This window comes from Ornithodoros turicata, chromosome 1 (genome assembly GCF_037126465.1).
Source record: "Ornithodoros turicata isolate Travis chromosome 1, ASM3712646v1, whole genome shotgun sequence".
Lineage (NCBI taxonomy): Eukaryota > Metazoa > Arthropoda > Arachnida > Ixodida > Argasidae > Ornithodoros > Ornithodoros turicata.
In genome coordinates, this window is record NC_088201.1 from 175,239,734 (window position 1) to 175,256,967 (window position 17,234).

Here is a 17,234-nt window from a genome sequence, read left to right on the forward strand (position 1 = left end):
CACTAAGTCCTCCACAAGAGGAATGAGCTTTCCCTGCCACTCCTGCCGCTGCCTCACATTCGCTCGATGTTACTTGTTTCCTACGCCCATCTGTGATTATGTCACGTTGTTTCATTAGGAACATATCGAACATCTATTATTTGCATAGAGGCCTTGCAGTAAAAAGATCATTCAGGGGAAATTACCAGCGCGTACATGGGGCAATGCTGTGATTTCTGTCGCAAGGATTGTAGTCACATACAAGAAGCTTAGAAGTGTTATCATAAAAGTGGTGATTATTATTGTTATTGAATTGATTATGAATATCTTTTAATTCAAAGTTATGCAATAGTGTCCTCAGTAAAGTTTAATAGTTAGGAGCTTTCCGCGATTAACGAGCACATACAAATGAACCGATCCCTCCTCAGGCCCTTGGCGACGTCTCAGAGATGCTCACCGAAAACCAAGTTTTTCGACAGCGCCACTTGTTTAAGGTGAGACTCCCCAACAAAACCACCACTAGGGTTGTGTCATATCCGTAACCTTTTGGATCTCAGGAATATGTGTACGAAATGTGCATGTTCAAAAACTGCTCAAATTTTACTCAAACGAATTTATTACAATGCGAGCGCTTCCCCTCTGCGAGAGTTCAATGAAACACTGCGGGCATCATCTGGCATCCGTCAAGGCAGAATGCAGGGTTCGTAGCAGACGACAGTACCAGATGACGTCATTAAGTCCTCCACGAGACCAACCATCGTATAGTGATGAGCTGCTTTCCGCTCCTCGCAATTCAGTTTCAGTTCAGTATTGTCGTCATCTACGAAATACTTACTCTCGCAAAATGAATGCGAATGTTGTACTCTGTATCGGCGGGGTGGTTCCTGTTCAGCAAGATGCTCAACTAATGTTTTTCGAATCCTCGCGAAATCTCCCTTGTAGAATAGACCTCTATCCGAGAATCGTCATCATGACATTGGTAGACTGAAACGAATAGAAAGGGAAGGCTGGATTCTACTACCGAAGGTCGCGTCCGTTTCAGGCAACATCGTAATCCCCTCAAGACCGTGACTTTCGGGCGCGACATTCGGCTTTCGATTTTCGCCGTGGCTTTCGGGCGCGACGCGTGGCCTTTCGTGGCTTTCAAGATTGTGGCAAAAACCTCTTCGCCTGCCCGCGTCAGAGAGGAACAAAACAGAAAGTGACAGGTCCACGCTCTGGTGTAGCAAGGACAAGCGTTGAGAGAGATCGGCAGCTGGGTGCGGTTCAGGGAAGTCAAAAGGAAGCACGTGTTGGAGAATATTAGTACATCCAAAGCGCTTCACGCATACATACCAAAAAGAAGATTTCCAATAGAAGATGTCCAATGTGATTCGAACCATCAGTCAAATGCTTGGCGTATCATATTTCCAGATAGCTTCGAATCAGCTAAGGCTGCGTTCGAATATTATTCATTATTTTCTAAAAAACTCCAAAGCAAACCATACCTTTTGTTTATTTACTGTATTGATACTGCACTGTTGACTATTGCAACTCACGATTGTTCCACGCGTCACTGGAATCCGTGATACGATATCAATGTTTTGCAGATGTTGAACTGTGGAAGCACAGCTCTGCAAAAGACGATGGTGAGGGTCTTCAGTGCTGCAAGGAACGCTTCGACGAGGAACTTACAAAACTGGGCAAAACAAGCGAAGATGTTAACATAATCAGCAAGGCCTGTAGTTACCCTCAGGAAAATTGAACTTGGACAAATAAAGATTATTGCATTTGAAAGCTTGTGTATGAGTGTTTTGCTTAGTCTATAACCTGAAAACTAAACTTCACCCCACAACATGCCAAAGCCAACCACTGCACATCAAGTTATTACAACCCGGTTCAGGGAAGGCAGGGGATATGCTATTTCCTGTCATCATTCCCCACCACACGCATCAGGCAGAAGGCAAATGTCGGATGAGCTCCCTTTGAAGTTAGGACAAGACACTCGGTACCTCCCGAGTATATTAGGCGTTCAAATAACACGGCAATGACGACACTGTTATCACATCCTACGATCATTAAGAGAGGTGCAAAGTGTTATAAAAAAGGTACCATCATCCGTGAGAATAATAATATTCGTAGCGATGACCTGCTAGGAGGCTGCTAGACATGAAAGTTATTTGCATGCATATATTTCTTTGATTAGAATAGCCCAGAACAGCAAACTTTTTACGCGTACTACAAAAACATACTTCTTGTATGATACCCTTGTCACTCTCAATTTCAGATGAGGTCATACGCCCCTCCCCTTCTTCTGACCATTAATATACACAATGTTCTCGTGGCCGCCGCCATATTGAAAGCACAGTGCAGTCGACCCTGTTGAAAGTAATTACTGAGGTTTACCACAGAGTCTGCGGTCTTGAGGTATTATGGGACATCTGAGGTCTTGAGGTTGCCTTAGAGCTTAAGGTTCTGGGGTTACCTCAGACCTTGACGCCTTGGGCTTACCTCAGGGCTTGAGGTTTCCACAGATTGGACCTGAAGGCATGGACAACACAGAGCGCCCGTAACGCGACTTCATGTCCAAAGACATTTCATTCATGTATAGGTCATCAGGTTCTAATAATTTTTCGGACACTCTAATTTGTCGTTCAGTGTCGCACGGACTCTCTTCATTTTCTTTCTGGTTGATGAAAGGGCTCGCCGTTGTCGGCCTCACAGAGGTGGGCAACGTCACGATTGATGCCCGGGGGAATGTGCGTCCTGGGCCGACTTCTAAGGGAACTGTGCCGAGATATGTCTGAAAGCGTCTGAGGAAAACCCAGGAAAAACCCCAGACAGCATGGCCGGGACCGGGATTCGAACCCGTGTACCTCCCAGTCCTGGCGTGACATGGCCAGCATGCAAACCACTGAACCACGTGAGCTGGTAGCGAGCTGGGTGTGGCGTACTTATTGCAGTTCACACTTCTCTTATCGCCCATCAGCGGTTTGACCTTGTTCACGGGCATGAAGCTATCTGGGTTGAGATATCTCTACGATGTAACAACTTACTCTTGGTCGGTAACTGCTATTTTCCATCCCAGTGTGGTCTCGTATATTTCATAAGGTTTTATGAAGCTCAGGAGCAGAACATCAATGTATTGAATTCTTCTTTCTAATTATACAGGGGGACTTCAACGTTCCTGGTGTAGATTGGAATTCATCTGACCTGTCGCGAACTTCTGGGCTAGCTATAACAAAGCAAACGACATACTGAACTTTATCAATTGTCACGGTCTTATTCAACCCAACACCCTGCGAAATGTATCTGATAACACACTTCACTTGGTTCTTTCTGTCCTTGCTATTGATAGTACTCAGCTTGTTCACCAAACTATTGTGCATCCCGATAAGTTTCACCCCCTATTTGTTGTTTCGCTTGATGCCCATGGGTCTTGTTATCAATGCAGAAATGACAGGCTTCAGAGATATATGACTACAAGCGCGGTGATTATTTAGCATCCGTAGATTGGTCTGACACACTGCGCAGTGATAATGTCGAGGAAGCTGTTATGCAATTCTCTGACATTGCCCTAAGTGGTATTAACCGCTTCCTTCCGGTAACAAGACCCCGGTCGAACAGTTACCCTGTCTGGTTTTCGCGCGAATTGAAATCGCTTATGAGACGTAAACTTCATAACCACAGGAAGAGCAAATCTATGCCCGATCTCTGCCACGGCAACCGAAGAGAAAAAACGACCTGGCAATGACGCGTCAAAGTTCAAACTGACGCCTGCGCCCTGCGCTCTCTCTGCTCCCTCTCGCCTCTCCCGGCCCGCCGTTAGAATTTGAATTGAAAGCCTCCCGCCGCACCAGAGCGCCCTCATAACTATTGCATCTGCTTTGGGCCAGCCCGTGCAATTACCTCTTTGTTTTTAGTTCTTCTAATTATTTGGCGGAGTGTGCCATCTTTTGATTGTGCCTTTTAGCATTTTGCTGGTACATTTTATGACTTTTGCCTTTAGATGAGAATATGAGCACGAATTGGAGTTACAGCATATATTTTATCGAAGACGTAAACGGATAAAAAACAAGAAATATAGATCATACGTGTGCTAAAATACATCAAAATAATGACTAAAAAAAGCAAAAAAAAAACAAAGAAAAAACAGAAGGGTATATGGCAAGAGTGGACTCTTCTTCCCCTAAAGGGATCTCAAAGGGGGAAGCTGCCCAGCTTGGAATCTCAAGTGGTTCAATTAACCATTGTTCTCAAAATGGTACCTGTGAGGCTCCCACTGTAAGTTCTGGAACCATTTGAGGCCAGAGTGGTACCACTGATTTCACCAATGTGGAACCAGTCACCCCACTTGCGAATCCAGCTGGGACCATCAAGATTCAACTGGAACCATTCTGGGACCATCCACATTCAAATGGAACCAGTCCAGATTCAAATGGAATCATTCTGGAACCGGTCCAGATTTTTGCCTGGTACTGTATGCCGATGGTTCGATATTCGATTCGATGTTCGACCAAAATTATTCGTAATCAATCGAAATCAGAAATCCACTATTCGCACATCCCTACTTGTTACTTCTTGATAACGTCTTGCATGGACATGGACATGTACAACCTTGAACCTACTGTCTGCATATATTTTTTTCTAACATGCATAGACATGTTTTGTCTTGCCAGTTCTTTAAGACCTTGTATAGTCGTCTGCAAACCCGAACGTAATATCCACATTTCATATATTAATTTCGCTTAAGCAGTTGCTGCAACACGTTTCTTTTTTTATTATGTGGAGCCTTTAAAAGAAATATATTTATGAAGTTACGAGAGAGACACTTATAAAAGTGAGTTTGAGATAGTAAAATATGCAGTAGCTCTTGACGGTGACACCAGAGTGCCATGGCAGAGGAGGGCTCAAGGTGGTCCGATATTGAAACTCAACCACCAAGGTGGTTCGTGGTCCGCATCAGACAGTGATGAAGAAACACCAGACGGAGATGAGTGCGACAAATTGAACAAAAGTGTCTTTCGCATGCTAGCACCATGTCGTCAGCAGCACAGATCGTGGAAAGAACTTTCCAGGTGTGGTCTAATGAGACGAAACGAATGTCTTTGGTGGAGACTTTCAAGATTGTCACCAACACTTTCGTCTTCCAAGAACTCCCGAAAAGTCTTCCAAACATTGGCGTCCGGGAGACTGCCAAAACCATGTATGCGAGTCTCGATAGAGAGCGTTTCGTTTCATACGACACACCATTCGATTTGCTAACCAACTGGTCACACCAAATCTATGATTTGATGGACTACAAACAACAAATCGAACCTCTGTTGCTTTCAACAGAAAGCCTATGTTTTGTCGAAATCTCTGTGAAGTTGGGATATCACTGAACAGCAAAGTTCATCACGCTGTTCGTGATTGACATTCTCAATTATCGACTTGACAACTAATGTATAGCAACTGCCAAATAAATTCAGATTCTATGAACAACTTTCTCAGTCGCCTCTAGCAAGTAGATTGGAGTGGTGTCTCTCTTCTACATCCGCTGTGAGTTTCTGAAACCTCACATAACATCATACTGTACAGTATTTCACTGTGAAAGAAAAAAGATGATGGTCGGACCGTACCGGTTCATTACTCCTGCTTCGATAACCATTTCAGGGCAAAGTCAGAGTGGGAACACAACGCTGGTAACAAGATTTTTGACTCACAGAGCATCCGTTTTTGACCAACGATTCGATAGTATATTTTATATATACTTGTACAAGCAACCAATCTTTGATAAATTCCCTGAAGTCATATTTACGCGAGATATACTAGATAACTTGGAGAATGTCAGAAATTCTTTAATCATATTTGACGACTGTCTGGCTGACAAAGGTCGACTTAAAGAAATCTGTAATTTTTACGTTGCTGGCTGTCACCATCTAAATTGTTCATGTAGTTTTATTACACAATATTTATTCGTCAACGAGCCCCTATATCGGTGCATTCAGTTTAATAGCAGCACTCTGATTTTGTGTCGTTCAGCTCGTATAGCAGATCAGATGCAGTTACTTTCCCGACAGTTGTTTGGTCCAGGTAAAGGTGACTTGCTCTCCACCATATATAAAGATGCATACATGGAACCATATTCATACGTAGTAATTGATTTGTCTCAAAAGTGTCCGGACCACCTCCGAGTGTGGACAAATATTTTCTCTGACGACCGACGGCAGATAGTGTATAAAACATGAAGTGTGTGCGGCAGAATATTCATTTGCTGCACTTGCTAGCTAAAACAAAGTCGCCCGAACAACGTTACCATCTCCTGGAACATGCGACAAAGAATCAGTTAACAGCTATTAGAGATATTTGTATAAATCTCTGTAAAGGGAACATCCAAGTGACACCGAGTGTGCGAAAAAAACTGAAACCTTATGCAACCCCAATTCGAGCATTGGCAGAACGAGGCAGTAGCAGTGTGTAGAAAATTCGCAGAGTATTGCAACAAACTGGTGAGGTTTTGCAGTTCCGCTTGCCGCCACTACTCGGTCTCATCTCATCGCTATGGGGCAGAGCGATTGCAAAAGCAATCGGAGTATAACTCATGCAGAAGTACGAGCTTGTTCCATATCGCGAATGTCCTATTCCTGAAATACTGCACAAGGATGAACTGGATGACATCAAAGCAAAAGAGATGATTCAATATCCCCACTCTTTACTGCATCCCAATGTGGTGACGGATAGGATTGCGACAGCTACAATGAAAGATAGTGCACAGACGACAGAAGATGAGAGAAGTGACGCTGTCGCTGCCTTTATAAGCAGTGGTTATAAGGTTAAAGCCAAACAACTTTTGCATATACTGCAGCCAACCATTTCGTGGGATCCGAAAACCTATCAGATAATTATTAATGGACAACCACAAGAGGATACCAATATAATCGACCTCGTTTATTATCTCGTATCCAGAGCTCGTAGTACTCCGAGACCTCCATATCTTGATCGCATGTTACCTCATCTGAAGAAATGGAATTTGCCGTCACTCACTGTACCCTCATCACGACTTCAAAAGGGTGTCACAGTATCGACCTCAGGCAGATGCTCACCAACTCCCGCTACTGAAACATCGCCACCGCTTACATGGGCCGCAAAACGTGCTCGACATCAACAATGGGTTCCGTTCGAGCTGAAGATGAAAAGGGTTACTTTGAAGATGCAAAGATACTGTCTCACTTCCCCTCAAGACATCATAAAAAGGTTTTGGCAATGCTTCAACTAATAACCACTGTACTGGCGTACGACGAGAGTGGAAGAGTTATCTGTCACGGCAGAGTGATTCCCCAATCCTCTATTGTGGAGTTGTTGCAGTACGAACTTCACAATAAAAAGCCTGCTTGGATGAGAGGTGACGTTTCGGCTACGATTAATGCATATCTGACTCTCGACGCTCTTCGAGTGCATGGCAGGAAGCGAAAGTGTTGATGGCTGCCTACTACAATCCACAACATGTTGCCAGTTTTGGTGGAATACATTAACTTGCACAAGGCATTGGTGTAAAGAAGAGCAAAGTTGTCAAGTTTCTGGAGACGAGTGATCCTTATAGTCTGCACAAAGAGTTCAAGAGGCCTTCGATGTTCCGTAAAATAGTAGCCCTTGGTGTGAAGGAAACCTTCCAAAGCGACCTGAAGGATGTACAGAAACTTAAACATCATAACAGTGGCTTTCGCCATTTGCTATTCTGCATAGACGATTTTTCACGCCTTCTTGCAGTTGTACCCATTCGTAATAAAAGACCACCTGAGATAGTAGGTGCTTCAAAGCTTGCCTTTAGACAAATCGGAACTCCCCGTCTTCTGCATACGGATCGCGGGGGTGAGTTCGTCGACAGTTTAGTGCAAAAGTTTTTAAAGAAAAAGGGTATTCATCGGTATAGCTCACATGCTCAGTATAAAGCAGCGCTCTGCGAGCGAATTCAAAGAAGTATAATGTCTACTCTATATGGTATCTTTACATATCGGGGCCACAAACGATATGAAGACATCCTACCTCTCGTAGTAAAAGCATACAACAATCGAATACATAGATCTCTTTCTGCTAGACCCGTGGATGTAAAGAAATGTAATGAACACATTTTTCGAGCGAGCCTCTATCCCACCCCAGCTGGACCACCAAAGAAACCACGCTACAAAGTTGGAGATATCGTACGAATTGCTAAATACAGACACCAGTTGGTAAAGAAGTAATTAAGTTCTGCAACAACAGAATTGTTTATTGTGCGTGCTATCAAACTGGGTTCCTCAAGAACACAAACGGTCCTCAGGATGTCCCCACAGTATCATCGTGTCCTCGTCCTTCGAGGTGTATCCCCACAACATCCTGAGGATGACACTCGTGGACTGTCCGTGAAGAGTCATTCAGGTACGTCCTGTGCCCGTCCCTGTGGGTAGATAGTGGAACGAGAAATTTTACTTGGTTTAGTTTACCAGCTCAGACTCCCTAAACACATTTGTTTTGTTCTTTTTTTTCTTTTATCGGCCGATCCTTGGACCCGATTGACATTCTTCGGAAATAAAGGGTGGTCTAGCATAAAATTATCTGCCTCCGAAAAGGATGACTGTCTATGATACATGGAGCATTTCTCGTGGAAATGGACAGAAACGCGCGATTCTGTTATACTGCTTTTGACTTGCAAAGGTCTTACCTGAATGTCTCAAACCAAAATGAGTAAGGAACATAGACTTTGCAGTGATGCAGAGCTAACACGTCAATCAATTCCTCCCTTTTAGTAGTTTTTCTTCGCGTAATCGAAGGGAACATGGACAGGTCACCCTCTGTTTTGTGTCGCAGACGAGCATGGCTCTAGAATTTACGGAGGGTCGCGTAATAAGCAATAAACTGTATCTGTTTCTGCTTCGGAATCGCGCGGCCGATAACAAGGTCATCGGGGCAGTACCGCTTGCGATGCTGTTCCGGGAAAGAATTTTTTTTCCCCTTTCGGAGTGAGTTTCTGAGACTTTTCTCCGTGTCTTTTATATTTCTATATGCTTTCTTTTTAAACCGCTGCTAAGATGCATGGAGTGAGGATGCGACTGTTTTCTGTGCAATAAAAAAAAAAACATATATGGGATATGGGTTCTCCGACGAGTTGGGGGCTATTTTATAAGTGCGCATACTGAAAAAGGGATATGAATATAAAAAAAAAATGGTACATCCTAGAAATGCTCTAGCACTGTTCTCAAGAGGTCCTCACGTAGGATCTGTGGATGATCTGAGGGTACCATGGGGACGCTATATAGTGCCAAAATGACATGTTGAGGATGATTTGAGGATCAGATTCACCATCCTGGGGATGTCACCCCCGTCCATGCATGATGCTCTTAGGATATCCCTGGGATGACAGTGTGTTGTTGGGGTTATCCCAATACCTACCTATTACGTGACCTGAACAATGAGGATATCATTGGTGGTTTTTATGAGAGCGAACTTGTACGAGTGCGACAGATTCCAACAGTGAGAAAAGATTATAAAAGACGAGTCAAGAATCGCGAGCTTCAGCACTTGATTCACTCCGGTGACAGCTTGAAGTGGGTACCGGGAAATTATCTTTTTGACTGAATAACTCAATACGGACTGCTCCCAGACTTCTGATGTGCCTGAAGGATGCAGTACTATCGAATACCTCAATTTTCGAGTGCAAGATCTGTGTGGAAAATCTCATGCAACATGGAAAGAAATGATGGACTGCAGTTTGACAGAGGGATCCGATCCAGTGATAGTGGAAGCCTCTAATGTAGTCACAGACATGGTGCTATTTCAAACGATGCCAGATCCTCCTCCAAGTAGGGATGTTTGGAAGATTGCAAAGAAAATCTATGCTGGAGTCCACAGCGGATGTTCGCTGAGGTCGTCCCCAGGAGGTTTGAAAGTAATCCAAGACTGGGCATACACAATTGACAGTCTGCTGCTTTACGTGGATGAAGTGAATGCTATACGAATTGCTGAAGAGAGTCTATGTTTCATGGAGTATGCTGTCCGCTCAAAATTTCATTTTGTGGCAGGCTACACTAGTATGATGACCATCGACCTTCTTAAAAATAGACTGCTTCTTAAAAAAATTCCATGTAGCAAAAGCGAAACAAAAATTCTCTTTAAAGCCCCATTCTTGTCATTATACTGTGTGACATGATTAAGTGCAGATGGTTTGTCACTTCTCTTGGATTGCATATATGCCTAGCAATAGTACTGATATTACAGTTTGAAAAAGCCACAATTTTCCACTGTACTTCAACAAGGCAACTGTACCCTGGAGGTAGAACTGGAGGAATACATTTATGTGCACAGGTGCCCCTCAGACTTCCTCTCCATTAGAATGTGGGATAAAGATGGTCGAGCGAAGCGCTATGGTGTTACACTGACACAAAACGAGATGCGTCAGTTGGATGAATGTCTCCATCGAATCAATGTTAATGAAACATTTCATTACCACCATGAGTGTTTGCAAGTGTGCTGTCTATGTGATGAACGGACGTTGACACTCCATCTGTGTCCTTGCAACATGTATTCTCCGAGTCGAATGGTTGGCAGACGGCCTTCCGGCTATAGAATTTCCCTGTCGAAAAAAGCCATCACTTCACTGTCCTTATATCTGAATAATAAAAGTGTTATGTCTTGAAAAAGGATGTCTCTAAAGCTTACCATGTTCGTAATCGGATTTTCATTTTCCTCCTCAAGAATTTCTTCTTATGTAACCACGCGAGGATCGATTAGTATCGGCCTCCGGAAAAAAAATGGCGTGATTCGTGTGCTTTCCCCTGCCCAACGGATAACATGTCTCAAGGCTGGTTAGCAATCAGGTAGGAATCGCTTGTGAAATGCGTAAGAGGGTTCTCGAGAAAAAACAAAGACAAGCTAATTTACATGAGTTGCATTGCAAGTATGAGGAACACCAATACGGGAGTCACGTTTTGCGAAAAGAAACTATTTACTACCCAAGAAAGACTAAATAAGACTCCTTTACCTACACGTACGTCTTCACAAGTCAAGAAAAACAGAAAAAACGGTCAAGTGAATGTAATTTATAAAAGATGCAAAGCAGCCAGGTACAGTCGTATGAGGAAAAGCCAATGCCAGACACGCATTCGAGATAGTGATCAAGAAGAAAAATAGGTTATTCGTTGCTCAAGTCGCCACGGGGGTTGTTATCTACATCCTCAACAAGATACTTTGTACGAAAACATGCAGAGAGGAACTAATTCATATGGGTTACTCGACCAAGAGTGTAAGGAAAAGCTGATATGCTTAATTGCTACAAAGAACAATGAAAGAAAGAGAGAGATTAGTCAGACATAGTTGACTATATAAAGTTACTTGATAGCCACATACCGTGTGTCAGTATGTCTTCAGTGACCGCCGGCATGTCTCGTGAGTATTCTTCCTTACGTACTAGTGCTGCCTTTTCGGGGTCGCTATGACTCGTTAGTATAGGAAAATATAGGATAGTATAGGAGAAAATCACTTATGTATATAGCATGAGAAGTATGATATATCGAATAATATATTTGGGAAGCTTTTCCGAAAAATGACTGAAAGACGGTTCCACTTTCTAGGAAAGGCACAACTTTGAGGTCTGTGACTTGCTCGGAGTTGCTGTGCTTCATGCATCCATGTAGTCCTCTATGAGTAGGTGTTTTGTAGGACCTTTCCAAAAAGTTTTGCAACTCACTGGAACCCGTACTTTCTAGGAGTATCCCCCGGTCCAAATAGTCATGTCCATGATTTTGAGTTGCTGTGCTTCTGACATCCCTGTAGTCCCATAAGGGTATGTGTGGCCTTTGCAAAGCTTTCTCGACTCAGTGGAGCGTACACACTTTTTCTAGGATCACCATCCAGGTCCATTTTTCGTGAAATTGTTGTGCCCATGCTTCGAGTTTCTGTGCTTCAGGCTACAATGTAGTCTTCCATGGTATGTGTCTTTATAGAACAATTGAAATAATTTACTCACCTGAGCAAATTTTTTCTAGGATCATCCCCATGTCCATTCAAATTGCCGTGTCCATTTCAAACTGCTGTGCTTCATGCAATCGTCTTACAATGAAAATAAAATATAAAAACGAGACATGTGTTTGGTTATCAATACTGCATGAGCCGGGGCGGGGCTGCGCGAGATTGGTCTGGGCTATCTTGCTCTCAGCGTACTGCTAACAGCGTCTGACTAGTTATGTCACTGCTAAATACGCACTGCTCCCGGTGTAGAGCAACGTCTGGAGAGCTCCCAGCGTACTGCTAACAACGTCTGGCTAGCTATGTCATTTGCTAACTACGTACTGCTACCAGCGTATAGTGCCCTCAGCGTAGAGTAACGTGTAGCTAGAATTACGTGATTGCTCCCAGCGTCTGGCTGGGTATCTTAGTGCTAACTACATACTGCGTGCTCCCAGCGTCCTGCTAACAACGTCTCGCTAAATATGTCATTGGTAACTACACACTGCTCCCAGTGTAGAGCAACGTGTAGCTAGAATTACGTGATTGCTCCCAGCGTCTAGCTAGGTATCTCAGTGGTAACTACGTACTGCTCCCAGTGTCTAGGGCTCCAAGTGCAGTGGCGCGTGTCGATGTAGTTACGTCATAGTTTCCAGTGTACAGAACTGACACTACTATGTCTTCCTCAAGGGGATCACGCATACTCCTTGAACGTGGCCAGTGATTCAAGCGACATCCCGTATGACAGTACCGGTGTGATGCAATATAAGGAAAGCAGTGGTGTTTCAGTGTCTACTGAGACTGATCCCTCACTAATAATTTCGTCATCTAAGGGTTGGTGGAAAGCATGAAATGTAGTGTAAAACAGGTACACAGGTGAACTTCAGTGCTAAGACACTCGCCACTGTGGGGGCACAGCCAGACTTGTGTGGACCATTCGTAGCATGTGCAAGTAAAGATACCGCTCCTCGCCTGCTGCCCATCGAGGACCCAACTACCAATGCGACGAACACAAGCCCTGAGGCGGATTCGGGGATCGAGACCATGTATGTCCGCACAAACAACAACAACAACTTTATTTTCGGCCTAGGAGAGTGGGGAGTTTCATCGCAACAGGCGATACTCTACCCCAGTGCTTGGTGGAATGGGGGGAATAAAATAACGAGCCCCTTTACAATAACGATCGAAGTCCGATGGTGTCCAGAAATGTCAGAAGAGCTTTGAGCGCAGAGCGTTGCTGGGCTGGATTGGGCCAGGGACCAAGCAATTTCGGTAGGGAGAAAGGGCGAGAGTCCAGCTGACGAAGAGACTCGGAGAGTGTGATTCGGGAAGGTTCGTAGTGAGGGCAATGAAGAAGAATGTGCTCCAGATCCTCAAGAGCACCAAAGTGGCAACAGGTGGGAGAATCAATTTGTCTCAAGCGGTAACGCCACTGAGCTGTAAAGGCCACATCGAGGCGCATGCGGTGGATTAATGCAGCATCCTGACGAGATGTGTTTCGTGGCATGCGGAAAGCGAGCATGGGATCAACTCTGTTCAACATAGAGGGGGGAAGAATGTCGGTTGTCCGTTGGCGGGAAGCCAGGGGTGTCACTAGACGTCGCAGAATTGAACGGCGGTCTCCTCTGAGCAGAACAATACGGGTCCGGTTCCGAGAAGAGAGTGCTGCTTCTGCGGCGCTGTCGGCCTGCTCGTTCCCCACGACACCACAATGGGCTGGAACCCACTGGAGAACGAGCCTGTGGCCTGCGGCGTAGATAGTGTGGTAAGCCATTAACACGTCGGTGACTAGGGGTGCGGATGGGCCTCGTATGCCGGAAGTTTCAATTGCTTGAAGTGCAGATTTGGAGTCTGTAAAGACTGCCCATTCCCGGGGTGGAAAATCAGCGATGTGTTGTAGAAAGAAAAGGATGGCATAGAGTTCCGCAGCTGTGGAGGAGGTTGGATGTGAAAGGCGTCTTCCGTGCACGACGCCTTCGGATGGAATGACGAAGGCTGAGGCGGACTTGTTGTTTCGGGATGCGCCATCAGTATATGCTGCCGTAAACGTAGAAAACTTCTCGTCTACCAGAGCATGAAAATGGGCTCGGAGGACTTGAGGGGGGACCTGATCTCTTCTTTGCAGAAGGTTTGGAACGCTTACAAAAGTCGGCGGTACCGGCAGAGACCAGGGGGCTTCCGGCGGTATATGGTCGTTAGCTATGAAGCCAGTGAGAGTCTCGCGTGTCATCTGCGCTACTCAACAGACGTCGCTTTCAGGGCGGTATCAAATTTTCCTGAGGAGCGGGTGACGGGGAATGTAAGCATGCAAACGAAGGTAGTGCCGAGCCGTTTCCCGTTCACGGAGAACTTCAAGCGGGAGCTCACCAGCTTCAGCCAGTACTTGTCGTGTTTCAGCCATTCGTGGAACTCCGAGGCATCGATGAAGGCTTCGAGCAAACAGGGACCGAAGCGTATTTAATGAAGTTGTTGATATCCTGTGCAGAATAGGAAGGCTGTAAAGCACAGTTGCCCTCACCAATGCCGCGTGAACCGCGAGCAGGGAACGCTGATCACAGCCCCATCCTGGGCCAGAAAGATGTTGGATTGCGGGGAGCCATCGCTGCACTTTAGTTTCAAGGACCATGGTTTTGGCGCTCTATGGCCTTTGTTGCCTTTGTGCCATTAAACACATCAATCAATCAATCAGTTTCAAGGTGTTTAATGTGCCGAGCCCAGCGCAAGTCCGAGTCGATTACCACGCCAAGGAAGCGGTGAGAGCGTACTGGTTCTAGCTTCTTTGAGCCAAGCCAAAGTGGGAAATTGGCCATAGCTTTACGCGTGAAAGGGAGCTCGAGACACTTTTCGGGTGAAAGGTCCATCCCGAGGTGCGTCAGGTACGTATGGATATTGTTTAAAGCGAGCTGCAGCCGGCGCTGGAGAGCCGGGCGTGATTTTCCTACTGTCCAAAGGGCGACGTCATCTGCATACACGGAGAACGACACTTTGCGAGGAATTACTGATTGTAGGCCGGCCATCACCACGTTGAACAGTGTCGGGCTGAGAATGCTTCCTTGGGGGACTCCTTGGGGAACAGGATGCTGAGGGCTTTGGCCTTGGGACGTACGGACAGCGACAGTTCGGTCCGTAAGGAAGTCTTGGAGCCAGATGAAGAGCCGACCGGATACTCCAAACGAGCGCAAGGCATGCAGCACACAAATGTGCGAGACGGTATCATAGGCGCGCTTGATGTCGAGGAAGACCGATCGGACGATCCGTCGATGGGCTCGAGCATGTTGAACTGTAGAGATGAGGTCGAGAACTGGATCCATGGAGCTTCGGTGGCGACGAAATCCAGCCATTTCGTGAGGGAACGCACGTCGTTTTTCGAGCCACCAGTCGAGGCGATGCAGAACCATTCTCTCCATCAGTTTCCCCATACAGCTTGTCAGGCTCACCGGGCGAAAGGAGGATAGGGCATTTGGGGGCTTGCCTGGTTTCAGGATGGGAACAACCAAGGCCTCCTTCCATGTATGTGGTAAAGATCCTTGTTGCCAAGACGTGTTATAGACATGAAGGAGAGCTTGGAGTGACCGCTCGTCAAGGTTTCGTAGGGCGGCATAGGTGATTTTATCGGGCCCAGGGGACGAGCTGGCGTTCACAAGCTTCAACGCTGCCTTTAGCTCGATTAGTGTGAAGTCGCGGTCCATAACTTCCGGGGGACGGGGCCAGTCGTGGTGAAGTTCAGCCGTCAAACTGTGGACAAAACTGCGGTGTAGGGGCGTGGTCGAGGCAGCCGCCGGAGTCGTTAGTACCACACAGAAGTCCGTCGCAAGCGTGTTCTCGTCTATACGCTGAACGAGAGCCAAGGCCGCGAGAGGATTCTTTTGAGGGGGCGCCTCCTTCAGAGAACGGATTGTCCGCCAGATCTTCGTGGCCGGATCGAACGGTGAAAGGTGGTGGCAAAACTTACGCCAACGCTTCCTGTCCTCGTTTTTAAGTTCTCGTGTTACTTTAGCTTTCATCCGGCGGTATTCCACAATGTCCGTAAGTTGCCCTGTCCGACGAGCCGTTCTTTCTGCTCGGCGACGTAATGCTCAAACATAATTGTGCTTACGGTGTCAAGACTGCATCTTTGATGTATAAAAGTTTGCAAAATAAGCTACAAATAGGGCTAGTTGGCACGTGATTTAAGACTTAACGACGACAGAGGAGTACAAAAACGAAACACTGTGAACGCAGTGGAAAATCAGCTCATCGATAAGGCTGAATGTATGGCTGACAAAGTGTTGTCTTATCTTTCCGGTGCTCGAGGATGCTTTTGATCTTACCTGCTTTTTTTCCTTTCTGGCCATTCCTCGTAATCAAGGTTGAAAGTTTGATGTTTACCATGTTTTGTCTTTGTACTCCTCCGTCATCATCAAGTGTTCAGTCAAAAGCTTGATATATGGGTATTGCATATAAGTTGTGTAGCACTAAAAAATTGTGATGGTTCTGGGGGAACTTCACATAGGGAGGAGAATTTTACACCTTTTCGAAATGCACAAGCTGCGAGTTCTGGTGTTGCATTTCTCCGGCTCCAATCAAAGTTGCTAGTTGTCTCTGTCAAATGAATTTTTAAAATCTGCATCCATATCCACTTGTCAATGGTTATCTTGTACTGTCTAATAATGCCTTTTGTGCATGACTTTCCTGAAAGATGATGCTTAATCTCCTCAGCACCACACCAGAAGGCACTACAGTTCCACTCCACAAAGAAAAAAAGTACATAATCTTTGAGAGCTGTCTGCTCCAGCTCTTTCGATGCCAAACATGCTACACTCCAGCTAAGACAACCTTCAGTTCAGAAGGAACATTTCTGGCAGTCAACTGCATCTGTTCCAATGGACACCACAGTACATGGCCCAGCCAGCCAACCATGGTAAAGCAGTTGGGAACCTTCTGCTCTCAGCTGCCATCCTATTCACTAGAGCAAGTTCAGCCAAAGTGCTTAGGCTGCTTCTGCGCAATGCAGTGCAGGTATAACCAAGGAACAGATATACAAATGCAAAGTATATGAAATAAATTAACATAAACACTGCCATGACCTGATGCGTGACAGGACTTTCTTTAACTACCCAGAGAGGTTTCCTTCTTCCAGCTATTGATAAGGTAAGCTACAGTTTATAAATCAGCTGACAGAAAGTATGGGTATATCGTACATACTTCATATGTCACCTTGGTAGATGTTTCTGTTTGTGTTGTGACATGACTGCTCTCTAAGGGGTTTCTGATCACCTTGCAAATTTGCAGTATTGCATATTATAGCAATCACAATAGAAATGTATTCGATGATAAAG